Raw genomic sequence first — 20,425 nt, forward strand, 5'->3', positions numbered from 1 at the left:
TTTTATTCTACAATATTCCTCCAAAGTTTTTTTTTTTTTTTACTCATTTCTTAAACTGAATAATTATAATAGTTATGTGTGTGCAATTTATAATTGTTGTTTCTTATGATAAACTTATTAACTAACAAAGTTTTATAACAATTATGTTATAATAAATATACAAATTCTCCAAAACCATCTTATATAAAACATTACAACAATATCCGTGCATCGCACGGGCAACTTACTAGTTACATTAAACTTCAAAATTAATTTTCCTATAACATCATTCCTCATGGCTTAGAAGCATTTCAACTACCTGGTTCATGGTAGGACTATCATCCTTATTTTCTACCACACGTTGCAAAGCCACTTTGACCAAAAGTTCCACCTTAACCTTGTCATAAATACCACAAATCATGGGATCTATAATTTCCTCAATCCATGACATTGTTATAGCATTCTCAAAGTCAATAGTTTCTCTTACCCATGTCACCAACCTCTTATGCTCTCTTATCTCTCCGCTGTCTAAGGTATGCATGCCATTTAGACTTTTTCCAGTCACCATCTCCAATAACACAATCCCATAACTGTAGACATCCACTTCCGAAGTAATGGGAAGATTGTAAATCCACTCAGGAGCCATATAACCTCTGGTTCCCCTCATCTTAGAGAAGTTTGAATGATCAATTGTACTTCTACTTTGTAGTTTAGACAAGCCAAAATCTGCTACTTTTGGTTGATAATCAGCATCTAGTAGTATATTTTGAGGCTTTACATCACAATGTAAGACCCACTCTAAACACTCTTCATGAAGATATGCTAGGCCTTTCGCATTGCCCACTGCAATTTCAAACCTCTTCTCCCAATCAAGTGCATTAGAATTAAGATTTTCAGCTAAAGATCCATGCTCCATGTACTCGTACACCAAGAGCTTATGTTTTCCCTCTACACAGTATCCCCACATCTCTATTGAAAGTTCAAATATGTGTATAAACACTCTTGAACGTTTAGACCCCCAAATTACAACTTAACCAATTCAAGCATTATGTCAAACAACTAGTGTGCGAAAAATTAACATAAGCTATAATATGGAATTGGAAAAACTATCTAAGCCAAATTAAAATCACAACCCACAGCAGATAATAAAAGGCAAAAATAAAAGGAAAGGAAGATGCAAACACAAAGACAACACGTGATGTGTTATCGAAGAGGAAACCGAAGCCCTCGGCGTAAAACCTCTCCGCCGCCCTCCAAACGGTAAACAATCCACTAGAAAATGTAGTTGGGATACATGGACAACAATAGACCCTCCAAGCCTAATCTACCCAGTGCACCTAAGCCCTCCAAGCTTCTTGCTCCAACGAGGTTGCGCCGAACCTTTTTCTTTTCTAGCTTCCCGGATTCCGCTACTAGACCATAGCATCAACCAATGAAGATTGGTTCCTTCCTAACTGCTTCCCAGAACACCAAACAGCCCTCTCACAGTAATGGATATGGTGAGAACAAGGTTTTGGTAAAAAACCTCTCAAGGGTTTGGCAATGGAGAGGAAGAGAGTTGAGGAATTTGAAGAGGCACTTATGTAAAGATTGTAGATGAATCAATCTTGTTTTACTCTAGGGTTTCTCTCTCAAAATTCTCTCTGAAAGCTCTCTTTCTTTTGTGGGTATAAGGGGTATATATACTAGGGTGAGAGAGGAATGTGAAACGTCAGGTTTTTCAAAACAGGGCTGGCTCGCGGCTTGGCCTCGCGACTTGACTGAGTCGTGAGATCCAGTCGCGAGATAACCGTATGGCCAGTTGTCCTGTTTTGTCCTGTAGTGCTCCAGTTAGCATGACTGTTCACCTTCTGGCATGCTTGGCACGTGTGCTGAGTCTGGCGGCTTGCAGCCGCGAGTCACCCACGAGGTTAAGCCGCGAGTCTCTGTTTTCTTACACACTCTTGAGCAAACTTCACTCTATCTCACTCACTACCCTTACAACAAGCCCACCTAAATACAGGGTTACTAAATGCTGAAATACAAGCAAATTTGGCACGGAATAAAGCCAATTAGATGGTTGAATAAATTCAACCTTACATCTATCAAGTACATGTGGTTCAACATTCCAATGGTGTTAACTTCTGCTAGAAACTCAGCTTCTCCTTGGTTAGCTTCATTGAGTCGCTTGATTGCTGCAACACACTGATTAGGCAGTACACCTTTGTATACTATCCCTCCTGCTCCTTGTCCAATCACTTCTTTGAATCCTTGCGTCACCTTTCTTAGCTCATCGAAGGTGAATCGTTGAAATCTATTAGTCAAGAGGTATCCTTTTGGAGCTGGATTTGGATATTTACTACTTCTTAACAAGAAAAGCCAGACCAAGACAATACTGGTCACCTCAACACCTCCCACTGCTGTGGCAAACCAAAGCAAAAGCTTTACCGTCTTATTTTCATGCGTTATTCTTTGTTGTGTGGAATTTTTGGCAGAGCACTTCAATCTGGATGCTTCATCAGGACTCTTGCTATTGGAAAGGCCAGCGCTTTGGGAACTCTCAAATAAAAATCTCCTTGAAAATTCGGTGAATGGTGTCCACTAACTAGTAGAAACTTGGGGTAACAAAATAGTAACCATTATACACAACAAATTTATATTGAAAGCCTTTGCAAATACATGAGTTCCTGCATTTGTCTTCACAATCTGCCAAAGTAATATTAGCATAGACGGTTAGATCTGAGCCATAGTATTCAACATTATCAAGTTGAACAAAGCTAGACGGATCTTTTCGGTTGCAAGAGATACTGAATTCTGGTTCACATCCATATGACCAATCAGTATGATCTTTAACCTTGAAGCCTGGCAAGCAAGAGCATCTCCTGCCAGAAACATGATCTGCACTACACAGACTATTGGGTCCACAGATGCCATGAATTCTGCATGGTTGAGAGACGACTTGCCATGTTACAGCCCAATCCCACGTCCCATTCATCTTTTTCAGGCTGTATGATCGAAGATTGCCATCAGAATCAAGCGTTAATCGTCTATGAGTAACCACACCAAAATCTGTTGCAAAGAATGTGAAATTGTCAGATGACCGGAAATAGCCTGAGTCATGAAGTATCGCATGTCTACTACTATTGTACGGATCCCTTTGAGTTAATTTTCCAGGGTCTGTAACCCAAGGGTCCGGCCAGTACAGACTAGTCATAGTTGGACCTACAAAAAGCAGGCGGAGCACATTATCATTGTCGAAAAAGAGCTTGTAGTTGCCTGAAGCATAGTCATGTTGGCTTCTTTTCGAGATAAGACTCGAAAGCATGGTGAGTGCTTGTTGAGGAAGAAGAGTATCTGTAGGTGAATCAAAACTTTGCCAGATGATAACACTTTTGGAGTTACTAAGAACAAGATTTCCTGTGTTTAAGAGCTGTAGTTGCAAATTGGTGGCCTCTGATGTTGCCAAGGCTGGTGTTCTAGTGGTCCAAACAGTGATACCAACTGAATTGGTAAGGATAAGTTTCCCTTCATTCAAAACAGAAAGTTTTGAACCTGTTCCATCAACAGGGTCATCTCGGTTTGCCATCCAAACAACTGTAGAATTTGTGGATTTGTTGAACCATATGGCAAAGCAGAAAGCGTTGTCACCAAAGGGGAAAAACCCTGCAGAGTATTCTCCATTTGCTGAAACCAACCGGTTCTCAATAGATAGAGATGTGCCTCCGAGAGTGTCACTGTCAAATGTATTAGCTAATTGTGGAAGAGTTTGCAACAGACATAGAAGAAGGAAGAAAATTGAGATATCCATGACAAATGTTAGAGCTAGGTTTTTTTTTTTTTTTTTTGATAGGAGAGCTAGGTTGAATGAGATGTTTCTGCTTGTTAAATCATCTTCATTTCTATACCTTATATATACAGTTAGGACCCTCACTCTTTGCGCAGACCAAGGCTTGGAATGCGATGCTTGTCTAGGGAGAAAATTATAATTACCAAAAAAATAAAAAATAAATAAGACAATTAACTTGGACCAATTAGTAAATGATATGAATCTAAGGAATATTGACGACATAGGATAAATAGATAAAAATTATAAAGCAACATTAACTTAGTGATTTTTGAAATTGGGGGGTTAATGTTATATATTTTAGGTTGGAAACCCTAGCCATCCTTAAACCAAGAAGTTGCATTTGATTCAGATAACTCTAGAGAAAAGACTAGGGATTCAAGGGAAAGAAGGTTTGAAAATGTTTAAGATTATTGAGTTAAGTATCTTAGAAGTCCTTTTTACCATTGGTTTAGTGAATTAAAATGGCTAGTTAGACCCTAGGATCATTCTAGTAGTTTTTTGGGACACCATTCTCTGTAATTGAATTGATTATGTTGGATTGTTCTTGAAGAGTTCTAGGAGTTTTGAGTAGAGGTATTAATGGCGTAAGTAACTATTATTTTGACTAGTTATGTTTTGCTTAAAATATAGTTTTTTACTAATTAAATATTCATTTGTTTTCCCTCACAAATTTTTATTTAATTTTTTAGCTGCATTGATTTTTTTTTGTTAGAAAAAAAAAAAAAGAATTAGAACATATTCCTTACGAAAATATTTTCAGTCTTCCAATTGAACTAAGGTACAATATCTAAACCTACGACGTTTAATCCTATGTGCAAATTATTTATTTTATTATTATAAATTACTGATCTAGTTAGTTGGAATTTGATTACTTACTAAGTTCTCAAGCTTACCCTCATTTTTATCCCTTTTCAGATTATGATAAATAAAGTTTTTAAGTTTTCGCTGAAGTAGTGCACATTCAAGGAGTTTAGGAATTTCCAAAAAAAAAAAAAAAAAATTATTAGTATTCATTAAAAATTTGGAGAATTTTTGGCAATTAAATTATTGAGGTTAGTTTTAGATTTTATATGAATTATTGCTTTGTAACAATTACAAGCTTGTAAGGTGAAAACTTTATATGTTAGGTTGGGGTGTGACACTACTTGTCATTGGAAGCTAGACTTTGATATGTCTTTTTTAGAGCTTTGAAATTTCAATAATTAATAGGGTTTTATTTATTTCTTTTAGAGTATCAATGTGTGTGTGCGTGTTTTTTTTTTTTTTTTTTTTTTTTTTTTTTTCTATCTCTCTTAAAAACTGATGAGTGATGGGTATTTAAGTATGAGTCTTTATACTTTTTCCAAAAAAAAAAAGTGAGTCTTTATACGTTTAAAAATATATTTAAGAATATGTTTTAAATGGAACCTAAGTATTTTAAAGTCGTTGCCTAAGCTGTAAAACAAGAAATTAGAAGTCCATGCTATATTATACTTCAGTGGATTCAGAATATCAACCTTCTGGATTAATCCAGAAGGTTGATATTCATAGTGATTTGAAGGTCTCGTCGTGCAGTAACCGTTCAGTTTACTTTTTTGCCGCCGCGTAAACTGACCAGAAACTATCAATGTAGTTTTTTTATTTTATTTTATTTTATATATATATAAAAGAGTGCAACAACAGTTAAGACACGGTCAAGATCCCGATTGCCTAGGCTGTTGATTATATTGGCTAATTGTGTTCACGCGTCCACCGACATTTTAACTCTTTAATTAATCACATGCTTATATATAAGGTCTAGTTTAAAAGTTTAAAACAACTAGTTGAGGTCCTTGTTTAATATACCAAATATGGTAATTTTGTTCCTTCGAGTACGGCATCTTGGAAACTTTGCTATTGGAAGAGTTAAAAGTCTAGTAGAGTAGCTTCTCTTTCAGCAATATTTCTTAGGCTAATATTTTTAATCAAACTTTGAATATACTTTTTACTAGTTAAAGGGCCATGCGTTGTACAATTTACTTAAAAATATATATATGTAAATAAATTAAAAGATTCAAAACTATATTAATAATTAGTTAGGCACATTATAAAAAATATTAATGTTACGACATATAATCTATATATATATATATATATAACTGAAATCTCTGAAACTCCCACAATTTTTCACGTCAGCACAATATTAAAAAATAAAAAATAAAAAATAAAAAAAAAAACCCAAAAATTTCAGCTAAAAAAAAAAACTCAAAGCCTAAAACCAAAAATTTCCTTCTCCCTAAAACCAAAACCCAATAAATAAAAATAAAAACTCTCCCTCCTAGAGCATCTCCAACAAATGCTGTATCGAGATTTTTTGGAGAATCTATGCTACTGTTCACGCTCCAACAGGTTCGGTATACACAAAATTTTTCTAAATTTTTTTTGAAGTTGCTACAGTACTTCTCTAAATCTAGAGAACACTGTAGCAACTTCAAATCAATTTTTTTTCTTAAAAAATTATCCCAGCTACTATTATATCAATTCTTTTTCTCTCCTCCGGATGTCTTTTTTTCTCTCATTCTCTCTGTTTCTCACATAATCCAAACACAAAACACAAAACAAAATCTAATTCTTAAAATAAAGTTGAATCAAAACAATCAAATATGAAAAAAAAAAAAAAAGTCAATCTGACCCTGTTTCTCACATAATCCAAACACAAAACAAAATCCAATTCTTAAAATAAAGTTGAATCAGAACAAGCAAATGTGAAAAAAAAAATGAAAAAAAAAAAGAACACCGATTTGACCTAGCCTAGTGGTGAGGAGGAGGACGAGCGGCAGACATGGTAGTGCCTCATGGTAAACGCCGATCTCCACCGACTTTGTCCTTTCAGTGACCTCGATCTCCACCAACCTCTCTCTCTCTCTCTCTGATGTGAAGCAAATGAGTTGCTGGAATGTTCTTGAGGTGAAAAGGAAAATAAAAGAAGGGGGGCTGGACACTTGTGTGGAGGAGAAAAGCAAGAAAAAGAAAAAAGAAAAAAGAAAAAAAGAAATGAAACGTGAATGGATGAAAATGAAATGAAAGGAAGAAAAAAATATAAAAAATAAAAAATCATAATTGAAGAATACTACCACAATATTTTTACAATATTTTCACAATAAATTTTAAGTAACAAATTATTATTAGTTAATATTGGTGAGTAAAAAAATAATTTCAATGGTGGGTTCAAATTAGAACTAGTAACAACTTTCCACATAAATTTTGTTGTGAAAGTATTGCATAAAATGTTGTGAACATAACACTTCTCATTGAAAAATATAGTTGTTAAAAAAAGAATAAATGGTGATTAAAAAAAGAATAAATAATGAATGAAGAAATAATATTTAAATGAGATAAAGAATATGATAGAGAATCTGTTGGAAAGTGTATTTGAAAAAGTGGGTAGGTAAAAGCTAAATGTCACTGTTCATTCTCCAAACAGTAAAAAAAATTGGAGAAGCTGCTGGAGATGCCCTTAAACGCAAACACAATAACACAGACTCATCAAACTCCCTCTCTTCTTCTTCACGCAATCCCATCTCCATCTTCAAACACACAATTTCTTCAATGCCTCTCTCTACGTACTTGTTCCCCTGCCTCCAATCTTTTTCCCTTCTCTACCTTCAAACCCCTAAACTATAGTCCACGGGCGCCAGCCACCCACTCCTTTAGTGGCAGAAAGTTTTTGATTTTGAGACTTTACCATCAGACCAGATTCTCTCTGCAAACATTACCGGTAAGTTTTTTATTTTGTTTTATAATTTGGGTTGTTAAATATGATTTAGGGTTTCATTTGGGAGTGTTTCTTTTGAATGATTAGCTTAGATTGATGGGTTTGGAGCCCGTAGTGGGTTTTATTAATTTCAATTATTGGCCACAGGAAAATCCATCTGGGATTTTAGAGTTGTTATTCTATTTCATTGTTAATACTGACGGCTATAAGTGTGTCTCTTTGTTAATAACTTTGTTATGTTATTCTGTTTCATAGCCCAATTTAATAGGTGTGTCTCTTTTCTTATCTTTGGGTTGCTATTGACGGCTATAATAAATTTTTGGACTTGGATATTTGACTTTTTGTTAGAATAATACACCTATTGGTATTTGATGCAAGTTTCCTAAAGTTTATGTTGGTTGAAACTTGGATTCTTATTGTTGTTAATTGTTCTGCTGATAGGGAGCATTTTAATTTTCTTGGTAGGATAGCAAAAATATGTCTTTAACTTAATGGAATTCCCCCGTGGGATGTAATGATAGTGTTGGGTAGTTGGGGAAACACCACTTTTGAAATTTAAAAATCTTTAAGCAATATTAAAAATAAATAAATAAAAAGGCTTTAAGCCATGGGTTCTTCTTTTTTTTCCCAGCAAGTAGTGGTTATTATAGTTTATGATGGAAGCCATGAGATCAAGCTAACTTGAGTGTATGTCAACTGTTTACAAAGTGAAACAACTACTATTGATAATGGTTTCAATATATTTTCCATAGTTTGTCAACATATTAATATTGAGAGATTTTATATTGCCATGGAGACCTACTGACAGAAGATGTTAACAACAAAAATTTGTGTTAAATGTTATTTAGGTTTTGTTATTTTGGGTTAATTGAAAGGTGGAGATATAATTGAAAGGGTTTTTTGGTGTTGGTTTGATAGTCTCCCTCAAATGTGTGGGACTCTTTGATGGTGAGCATGCTTAGATTGGAGGATTTGGTGTTGATAAAGGAATTTGGGTTAGCGTATGGTGGCAGACCTATGTGGTTTAGTTTTTTCTTTTAATGGTTTTTGCTTTGTTTCTTAGATTTAGATGGTTTATCCGTGATCACCATTTTGCAGTTGAAGCTTGAATATTGTAGTGTAGTCATTTGACAAATGCAAATTAATTGTTTTTTAATTTTGTTGCTTTAAATTTAAATGTGTTAAAATCTGTTGAATAAGTCATAATGATCATTGCAAGAGAATAAATGCTTTCTAAATCAAACGACTACAATATTGTGCTTTATGTTAACTTGGGATTTTCATTTGAATAAAGAAATTTAATTTATAAGGCAAGCAGTGTTACAGTCAAGGGTGAAAGTTTTAAATTTAAATACTGTCTTGGCTTTTGGATCTTTGGGGCATATTTTGATATGATTAGGCAAGGTCACTGTGCAAAATCCGTTGTGTCATTTAGAGTATGAAATATTTACATTTTGTACTCTATGAAAATTGAGTGTAGTTGATTTATGCTTGGTAAAAAATTTATGTCTGTTCTGTGAAAGTCCTCTATTGTTGTTCGGATTATTTTTTGTTTCTTTTCATGCCAACATGGTCTGTGTTGTGACTGATGGAATTGAGAGAATTTAGTTGAATTCAAGGCAACAAGCCTCCTAAACATTATTAGACAAGAAGAGAATAGTTTTTTATGGAATGATATTTGCTGCCTCTTATTGCTTGAGCCATAGCTTAAATACAACTATGACAAATTCATTTAAAGCTATTAAAGATGTGTATTTGAGACTTATTAAGTTATGTTACAAGGTGAATATTTTATATCAATATCTATTTGTTAGCATGTGTTTGAAAATTTTAGGATAAATGAGTTAGTGAACTATAATTTGTTATTTTTTGCTTTCCAAATTACAATTAGGGATATATCCTGTTAAATTGGTACCACTCTCTTCTTTTTTATAATAAAAAAAAATTGAAAAAATTTGTTCTTCCATTAGACCTTTAAAGCTTTCAATTTGAAACTTTTGTTGTGAAAAATAACTGGTAGTGATGTTTGTGGCAGATTCGAATTCAGGATTGAGGTCAATCTTGATGCCATGGTTAGTTTTCTATATCGTATGTACTTTGTGTATAATTTATTGTTTATGATGCTTTGTTTTCTCACCTATTTAGAGTAATGTTCATGTTACAGACACATCTAAGAATTTGGAAGCCCATTTTGAAGAATGCTAGCACTCTAGCAAAGAAGTTCTCCATTGAAGTCACACAAGATCTATGTCTATTTGTACTCCCTCAAATAGCAACATAATTAGGTAGGATTTCTTACGATTTGTGTTATCATTGTTGCTAGGTTGAAAGTATTCAATGATATATGCAGATAGCTAATTGCTGATTAGTAAGCCTACAAGTTGCGTGAGAACTTATTTGGAAATACATGGTATTGGTGGAAACATCTTTTAGATAGAAATTATGGGAAATTTTTGCTAATAATAGATAATTTTTTTTGGGCAGTGATTGTTTAATGCAAATTGTTCGGATGGGTTTTAGGGCCAAGAAAGTTGTGAGTTATGGACACAAACATGAGTTATGCAGGGTTACATGTATTGGTAGAATTGGTTGCATGTTTAAGTTTGGAATAGGTGTGTATCATAGTGTTTACTAATTGAATTTGAGACATTAACATTAACTTGGCATTGGTTTAGAGAAATTAAACAACTACATGGAAGATTACGTGTTTTGTATGTTTGCTTTTGTTTACTGTGTGTCTTAATATGGATGCAGGTGGGATAATAAATTTGTGCAATCCTACTAGGCAAGAAGCAAAGGCAACCATGAGATTTCAAAGGGTGATTGGAGATGATGATTTAAATGGAAGTTTTAGCTAGATGACATGACTAACAATTCCTATTAAGAAAAGTATTTAGTAGTTCCATTGGTTTTATTATAGTCACTGTTTTTAATGATTTTTTTATTTATTTAAATAATGCAACAAGTAAATCGTATATCAACGATATGTTATCAATGACTAAGTTTGGTTATATATATAGCAAAAAATTGTAAAAGAGTCCTGAAGGTTGGTACTAAAGACACATTGAAACAAAGGAAAATTGAAAAGCTACATATTGATGCAGGTTGGTACTAAAGACATATAGAAACAAAGGAAAATTGAAAATCTACATACTAATGCTTTTGTAATTACTCATTTGAAATTCAAACCAGTTTCAAAAATATAGTTTGTGGTTTAGAGCATTTTCTATTTTCACTAATTGTGTTTTGTTTCGATGTACCTGTTTTTAAAATTTGGTTTGTTTCCATGTACCTGTTTTTAGAATACATGTAAATTTGGTCAAATATTAATTTTTATGCCTTACAGGGCTTTGAGGAGTACATAAATTTGATTTTGGAAGATGTTGGAAAAGTCAACATCAAGAGGGAGAGCAAAAAACTTTAGGTGGGTTTATTTTCTTATTTTCCTTTACTTTTAATATCGGAAATGTGCATACTCTAAATGTGGTACATCTATTTTGTTATTTGTCGATTACATATCAAAAAAAAAGTACAAGGTAAATTCTTCTTAAGAGATAAAACACAACAGCCACCTCTCTCTCTCTCTCTCTCTCTCTCTCTCTCTCAATCAATAGTGGAAATAATGATTTCAGAAATTGTGTAAATTGGCATTATGTTGCCTTTTCAATCCCATTGAGGTCTAGCATCTTTGTTTACTGGCAATGTTAGAATTTAGATACATCTTGGACATCAAGAACGATTAATGTAATTTATGAAAGATATTTGATTGAATGAGTATGGAATCAACTATATTTGTGTAATTAATTGTATTGGAATGTACTTATATCAGTTATATATTTTCTAAATATGATCTCATGATATCTCATTGTATGTGATAAATTTTATTACTTTGTAAGTGATAGATTTTATTGGTTTGGTATATAATTTATACCATGATACTGATTTTTGTTTTTCATATTAGGGAAGTTATTAATAGCTTTCCCGTGCATCGCACGGGTTAGTGACTAGTTAATACATACATTTGAGTCACTTTTTATGAGCACGGTGTGTAATATATAAATTTTACATATTAAAACATAAAATTATGATATACAATTAAAATAAATATTAAATTTGTTTTAAATTTCTTGAAAACTTTTGCTAATAGAATCTTAGATGAAGTAGAATTTTAAATTTCTTATAGTTTGGAAAATAGATTTTTAAATTATTGGTAAAAGAGTTTGATCTAAGTTAACTATCTGTTGTCACTATATAAATAATTAATGACAGTATGCATATAGTAGTATAACCTATTACCAAAACACTTTAATTTTGAAAGGAAAATTTTGAAAAGGAATGGGCATTTTGAGGAGATAAAACATGGCATTTGAGGCTTATGAGCACTATTTTGACTTTCATAATGCATAATGTAAACAAAGAAAGAATAATAAGTGTTAACCTTATGTGTGGAGTAAAGTTGCTTAAGATGATTATATATGAAATCTTCACATGTTTTGTAACCAAATAGACAAACAAACTCTTCATAAGAGTGTCATTAAAAAGTAAAATAAATACTAAACTAAAACTCTTAACTCACGGAAAAAAACTGAAATTTGTAAAACTTAAACTTTTTCAAGTGTGTGGGAAAAGTTTAAAAGTATATAAGTTAACACTTAAATTAAAATAGGACAAAAAAATGTAGTGACAAAATAAAAATTGTAGATAATTCATATAGTGATGAAGAGGGAAAAAAAAAGTTGATATAAACTTTTGTATCTATCCAAAAATTAATATAGCAATGGTTTAAAAGTTGTAAACTTACTCTAGATTTAGTGGAAATAGAATTTTATACTATTAAAACATTAGCTAATAGAGTTTAATCTCAAGAAAAATATCTTCATAAGAGTGTCATTAAAAAGTAAAAATCAATACTAAACTTAAATTCAAACTCTCTTAATTTGTGGAGGTGTGAAGCTAAAATCTAAATCTTTAAAACACCATGCTTTTGCTCAATTATTCTAATTTTTTTAATAAAAAAATTTACTGCTCAAGAAAATTAATTTAATCTAATAACGCATATATAAACATAACACAAATACATATGGAACCTTTGTTGTAGGAGAGAATACAAAATTTGATAATTCTTAAATAATAAATAGATTAAGCGTAACTACTTATAGAGGTTTATATAATAGATTTCATGGATTTAAAATTGCATTTATGACTCATAAGCAAAACCTTAAAAAAAAAAAAAAAAAAAAAAAACAAAAACAAAGAAGAGAAATACATACCTGCAATAGTTTGGATGCTAGGTTTGATAAAGACTTCTACAATGAATTTCACAAACATCAAATTGCCTAAGTAATAAGGGGAAAAAAAAAAAAAAAAAAGGAGAGTTAGTTTTCTAAACAACATAGGAATCGTAAGAGAATGAAAATTATTGATAATGGGGAAGAGAAAAGAAGAAGAAGAAGAAGTTATCCAAAAAATGTCATATAAATTGAATGAAAAAAAAAAAAATGTTGACAAGAATGACATAATCGTAATGTAAAAAAAAAAATAAGTAAGTAAGTAAACGTAAATGATGGCAGCAAGGAAATAGGATAGATTTAAAAATATATATATATATATATATATTATAATCAACTTAGAATTTTTAAAGTTATCTAAAAAAGAAGAAGGTTTTTTAGAAACATAACTTTATCCAAAAAAGTGATAAAGTCATAGAAGAAAAGTTAATAAGAACAAAGAAGGGGATTTATTCACTTTTTTGTTTTTAGTTAAAAATAATCGATGCAATTTGAATTAAAAAAAAAAAAAGAAAGTCATATGTGAAGATAACATAAAAAATTTAAAAAATAAAATAAAAGAAAACGTGATGGATAGTTGTGAGGAAATAGGATATAATTTTTTTTCTTAAATCTAATTATCAATTAATGTAGAAATTAAAGCCTAAAATAAAATAAAAAACACACAAAGAAGAATAAGTTGTTATCAACATAACTTTATATCCAAATAAGTGATAAACCAATGGAAGAAAAGTTGATAAGAATTAATAAAATGTTACAATAATTATCTCCCAAAAAAAAAAAAGTCATGTATGTGAAGAGGAAGATTTTATTGTTTTTTTTTTTTTTTACAAAAAGAAATATAATTTAAATAAATAAAAAAAGGAATAGATGAAGATTGTTGTTGTTTTTGTTTTCTACGTGTACTTTTTTTTTTTTTTTTACACGTAGTATTATAATTTAAATAAAAAAAGAATTAGATGAAGATTTTGAATTGTAATCAAATTATAATTTTTCATCAACTTATAAATTATAATAATAAAGGGATTAGATGAATAGTTTGGATTGTAATCAAATTAAGATTTTTATCAATTTAGAAATTATAGGAGAAGAAGAGATAAGAACAAAAAAAAAAAAAAAATTTTAAATGTCAAAAAAAAAAATAAAAAAAATCTGCAATTTGGTGCAGCCACTCGGTGCAACCATGGCTTCTAAGCCCAACTTTTATTATATAGTATATGATTTATAGCTTTCATTCCTTGAAATAAACATGCAATACTCCTAAATAAAAGGGGGAATTGGTATGCCCTAGATGACTGGATCTGACATGTCTCTTGCCGAGAAGAACATGAAGCTCATAATTATGAATTTCTAGTTCTATCTAGTGAAAAAAATAATAATAATAAAAAATTGTGGAATTAACCATTCCCTTTCTTTTACTTTCAAAAAGAAATGAAATTGTGTTTATAATTAAATAAGCAAATTTATATATATATATATATATATATATATGAGATGGGTTCAAGTTACACCTGGTGTAACTTTATAAGAGTTACACCTTTTCTGTACTGTAGATTTCTAATATATCCAATGGTTGAAAAAATAGAATTAAATGATTATTTCTTTCCACTTATTTACCTAATTAATAATAGTTTTTCTCTATCTTCATTTATTACTTTCCACAGATCTCATTGGATTTTGTTTAATGGTGTCCTTTTCTTCCTGAAATTTATGTTGTTAGACAACGTTTCTTCTATGGTGGAAAATGCAGGTCAATGGAAAAGGTTTTCTGTGTTCAACCAAAAACAAGTTTAATACAGCAAAATGAAAACGTTTTTTATAATGTCACATATTCAACTAATCATCACTTAAAAACTCTCTTCTTGTATTATATAAGTTGTCAAAATCCCTTAGATATTAGATATGACAAAGCGACCGCCAACCTTAGATATTGGATTTTGTTTAATGGTGTCCCTTTCTTCCTAAAATTTCCGTTGTTAGACAACGTTCCCACTTCTTTGTCAGACTTGTTTTGTGTTTCACATGGTTTTGAGGTTTCAGTTTTCCTAATCTCCTAATTCACATACTCTCTTAAAAAAAATGATAGAGAACTTTATGAATAGAGGTGACAGCCACAGAGACAAAGCAGCCTTATACAAAACATAACTCAAACAACATACTTATATTTCTACTTCAAAACCAATTAACCAAGTCTCCTAAACGGGGAAAAAATATCTCAAAATTAAAGCTTAAAAAACCTCATGGGATTTATTTTTTTGCAAAGCTTTGGTTAAGCTTCTTAATTTGGTAATTTTTTTAATTCATAAAAAAAAATCATTTTGTTCTATCTTTGTTCCTCTGCTTAGATCACTGTGAGAGAAAGAAGCAGAGAATTTTCTTTTTTATTGGGTAAGCAAGAGAGAGAAAATAGGTGAGAGAAAGATGAAGAGAATTTCTTTTTATATTGGGCAAGAAAGAGAGAGAAAAAGATAGAATTAATTTGTCATAAATAAGAAAGAGAAACAAAATAATCATTTAATGCTATTTTTCCAACCATTGGATCTATTAGATATCTATGGTACAAAAAAGGTGTGACTTTTGTAGAGTTACATCAGGTGTAACTTGAACCCATCTATATATATATATATATATATATATATATAGATGGGTTCAAGTTACACCTTTTTTAAGCCATAGATTTCCAAAAAATCTAATGGTAAAAAAAATAGCATTAAATGCTAATTGATTTACACATTATTCACTTAATTAATAGCAGTTTTGTTTCTCTCTCCATACTTACTGTTTAAAACTTCTCTTCATAAATCTCTCTCTCAAAACACACATACACAAACATGGCTACCCTTTATGAAAAACCATTAAAGGAGAAGCTATGTATGACTATGATGATGATTCTACTTCTAGGTCAGGGTGTGGCTGTTTTTGGCTTTTGGGGTTCAGACCACAGAGGAAAAGAAATGACAATGAAAGCAAATATCTTTTGCAACAAAAGGGAGATAACTCAGGGAATCATGGTGGAAGAATAAACTAAATAAGTTTAGGCAAGTAACAGAAGTATCAGCCAGGCCCAAGTGGAAGACTTATGATCCAGAGATTTATGCTCTTAATTTTGATGGTGGTTTTGATTGTGAGGAAGATGACCTGGTTCTTGGTTTTTCGTCGAGGTTTGCTGCTCCTATTCATAATCATAAAGAACAGCTGAGAACTGGATCAGGAAGGTGATGGTGTAAAAAGAAAAGAAAATGTTTATGCACCACTTTTGTAAGGAAAAAAGAAAAGAAAAAGAGAGTTTTGCCCCATTGGCAAACTTGCCTGCATTATTAATCAGTTTTTGATAAATCATAGTTGGGTTGGGGGATTAATTGAATTATAAGCTTGGCACGCCTGCACTAAAAGGGTAAAAGAGTATTGTAAATATATTTGTAAAGTCATTTGGCCAAAAAAAGAATATATATGTAAAAGGTTTTAAACAATAAGTATGGAGAGAGAAACAAAACTGCTATTAATTAAGTGAATAATGTGTAAATCAATTAGCATTTAATGCTATTTTTTTGACCGTTAGATCTTTTGGAAATCTATGGCTTAAAAAAGGTGTAATTCTACTTAAAAAAGGTGTAACTCTTGTAGAGTTACACCAGGTGTAATTTGAAGTTTTGAACCCATCTCATATATATATATACTAGTCGCTAACATGTGCGATGCATGGGAAAGCTATTGTGTATAAAGATATAAAATGTTCTTTTTCTCTTCCTCTTTGATTGTACATTAGAATTCCAATCTTATAGTTTCCTATCTTTGATATGAAACATTAAATTACGTAATTAAAAATAGAAATCGAACTTAAGTTTAAAATAAAATGAAGAATTAAATCTTTAACATCCTCAATTATCCATAAAATGTATGAAACACAAATTTAAAGAACTACTTAATCATTATTTCAAATAAATTGAAAAAAAAAACTTTAAAAAGTGTTTTTTGTATCTTCTTCCTTTGTTGCTTTGTAATAGTCACTAAATATGTCCTTTTGTTTTCCTTGAGCATAGATGTTGGTGTGAGTTGCACATTGCTTTGAACATCAACTTTTTGAAACTTTGTAGAATCACCACCTTGTTCACTTGATAAGTTGCTACTACATTCATTTGAAGTATCACTGATGTAAGCCTGACAATAAAACAGGTTGATAAATGTATTACAACATAAATAAATTAAATATCTAATTTGTAATTTTGTTATATTAAAAAATACGTACTTTTGACATTTTATCAAGCTAAATTGCTTTGTCAGTATTTTCAAAAGATTCAAAAACTTTCTTGAGAGTGTAGAATTCCCATCCATACTTAAGATTATAGTCATTTAGTTGTATTTAGAAAACAAATTCTATTCCATTCAGATTTTCTACTTGCATAGGAAGGACAACTTCTTCGGGCACCTACAAAAGTAATATTTTTCAAATTGTACACTCAAGTAAAACTTGGACAAAGATGTTCTACTGAAAAAAAAAAAATTGTTCATAGCAATAAACAGGAGTTCTACTGATCCATGTTTCCTACAGATGTCTCATAATGAGGTATGTACAAACTTTTTTTTTTTTATTGGAAGTAAACTTAATGATGAATGTTGACTATTTTGAAGGATAAAATGTTATACATAACGGTCGGAAGCAAAACTGATTTAGTGATTGTGAAAATTTTGTAGATATTTGACATATTCACCAATAACTTATAAATCATTCCTTGGAAGTTGACTGTATCAGCAGCATATGTGCTTAGTCCTTTGTTGCAACAATATTTAAAGAGAAGGCCAATAATATTTGATTGAAAAGTTCCATCTTTTTTCAATAATTTTGACAGAGATTCATAGACCCAATAGTGAAACCCTTTTTGGAAAACCTTCAAGAAGGTTTTGTGATGGCCAACTATCATATATTTTATACATAAGTAGGCTAGAAAAATTTAAAAAAAAAAAAAAAAAAAAATTAGAGGAAAGTAGCAAACCTTGGTGGTGGCGTTGATAAAAGGCAAAGATTGAGGGGGCAGACTATAGCGCGCGATTGAGAGAGAATGAGCAGCAATCAATCTGACAATCTGTATGAATTTCAAGCAATATATTTATTCAGCAATCTAGCCATAGGAATCCAATTTTCAGCCAACATTCAAGAAACATTAATAGAAGAAACCATTATGTTCAAAACTCTAATCATTAAAAAATCAAACCTACTTATCAATATCCCTTAAACTTTCAAATTGATAACCTTAGAGACCATTATGATTCAATTAATCTCCTTTCTACTATATAAACCTATCTCACCATCAATACCAATCTCAATTTCTAACATATGAATCATAAAAGATTCAAACCCATAGCTCAATTTCCACTAAAAATATTCAAATTGATTAAAGCTTTTCTTTCATGAGACAACTAATGACAACCAAAACAACAATAAATGAAATTTTCCGGTAGTTGGAATCACCAACAACAAATAGGCAAAAAACTTTCAAAGTTTCAATTTCATACTCTTATTCAAAAGAATTATAAGAATTGCAGTAGCAACATAATTGCTTTGACTCTAATTATCTCTCTGCAATAGATTCTTCCACAATCTAAGAAGCTTTAATCTATATTTTATGCAAAGAAGTGACTCTTTGCACAAATTGCTGGCGACCAGCAGTTTTAGTTGACTGCCAGTGCCATGTCAAACTAAAGTAGAATGGTCAATAATTGCAAAAATTTTGGTTCTAGAAAGCAATAAATTTCCTACAATTTTATTTTGATAAGTGAGTTAAACATGTGGAGCTAAAGTCAAAATGAAGATCTGTCCAGTTGTTTAGTCTCTAATAACTCATGATCTTTGAAAGAATTTATTTTTATTTTTTGGAGGAGGAGGGGTGCATTCTACATGGTATTCATGTTAAACAAAACATCAATCTATAAGAAAAATAATTTTAAGAATTGTTTACAGGAAAATAAAATTTATGCAAACAGCCTAAACATTTAGAAAATATAAAGATCAAACATTACAGCCCAACTTACTTGTCACCAATAAATTTTGCCTGAGTGAAGTAGCCAAGTGAGAGCACCTCCATAAGATTATGTTGCTTATCAAGACCCTGTTGCCTAGCGAAATGCATAAGCCTGTGGCTGTCTAGAGTATTTCCCCTGTGTGCATTTAAGATATGTACTCTTGAATCAAAACCCCTAGATCAAAATGAAGCCAGGTGCATAACCCATGACTACTTGAAAAGCAATGACATTTGTGGCTTCATTAGAATAATCATTATTGATCTCCATCACATAAAATAGTATCTACACAGGTACAGAGCAGAAGCACTGCCACTCAAGTAAGCAATGCCTCCCCCATGTCGCCTAAGCTGTCAACAGAAAAACCTGTCTGTCTTAGCCAGATTGCATCCATCAAGTAATACAAACCAACATGCAAAACCTAGAAATATCCCTAAAAAATCACAAACTTGGTCATCCATAAAAAATAAAAACAAATCTAGGTATCCATAAACTTGGTCATCAAAAACACGAAATTTAAACTCTAATTAACCACTAATCTATCCAAACCTACTGTATCTAAAATTTCAACTAAAAATTTTCTCAAATTTGAATCACATACACAGACCAAAATTCAACAAAATCAATCAGAAAAATCAATTGGTACATACAATTCAAAAGAAACCAATACTATTTAATTTCAACAACCTATGTAAACAGATTAAATGGTTAGGACTGCCCATCGATTAATCATAAAAATAAACTAATCAAGAAATTCAAAAACCTAAAACCAAAACCCTAAGTAGGAGTGGAAAATTTTAATTAAAACCCTAAGTGGGTTTGAAAGAAAACAGAGGCGGATGCTAACAGATGTTTAATTTCAACAACCTATGTAAACAGATTAAATGGTTAGGACTGCCCATCGATTAATCATAAAAATAAACTAATCAAGAAATTCAAAAACCTAAAACCAAAACCCTAAGTAGGAGTGGAAAATTTTAAGAAGCAATTTGAATCTATATATCTACCAAAATTGAAAACCCAAAGAGTGAGAGAGAAAAACCTGAATTACCAGTGTTCCAAAGAGAGAGAGAAAAGCTTCAAGCAAACCCATCTGTGCAAATGGGTGGAAGTGGAGAGTTGTCTCTTGGGTTAATCCACCACAGATCTCAATGGTGCTGTGGAGCCTCTCTGCTGAGTGCATTGTGTAGTCGTTGTTCTCATGGTGCTGTTTTTTTTTTTTAAATAATGCTGACGTGGAAATTTGTGGGAGCTTCAAAAGTTTCGGTTTTTTATATATATATAGATTAGCATGTTCTAATAATATGGAATAGGTCTTAAGGGAAGTTTTGTTTTGTTTTTTTAATTTTTGGAACCATCAATTGCTTAAAAATTTGGATCTCGTGTTGATCAGAATGGTCAAAGTGGTATAAGAATTTAGGGTCAATGTGGGAATATGTTTCCAATACCCAGGAAGAAGAGAAAATGGGAGTTGTTAGTAATATTATTTTCCTGATGCATACATATTCAATGTCCTAATGATATTATTTGACCCTTTCGCTGAATTATTTTCTTGGTCATTTGCTGAATAATGATTAAGCTTGT

The 20,425-nt window shown here is 31.4% G+C and overlaps 1 long non-coding RNA gene and 1 pseudogene across 1 annotated transcript; both read right to left on the reverse strand.

Moving 5' to 3' along the window:
- Positions 1-265: 265 nt before the first annotated feature.
- On the reverse strand, positions 266-3,766 carry LOC126716505 (putative receptor protein kinase ZmPK1; annotated as a pseudogene).
- A 12,902-nt stretch (positions 3,767-16,668) lies between these two features.
- LOC126716601 (uncharacterized) lies at positions 16,669-18,988 on the reverse strand. Its single transcript, XR_007652143.1, has 3 exons — positions 18,854-18,988; positions 17,818-17,907; positions 16,669-16,984 (listed from the first exon to the last, which is right to left on the reverse strand). It is a non-coding gene; the product is annotated as an uncharacterized LOC126716601 (long non-coding RNA).
- Positions 18,989-20,425: the final 1,437 nt, after the last annotated feature.

The sequence above is a fragment of the Quercus robur genome, chromosome 3 (assembly GCF_932294415.1).
Source record: "Quercus robur chromosome 3, dhQueRobu3.1, whole genome shotgun sequence".
Classification (NCBI taxonomy): Eukaryota; Viridiplantae; Streptophyta; class Magnoliopsida; order Fagales; family Fagaceae; genus Quercus; species Quercus robur.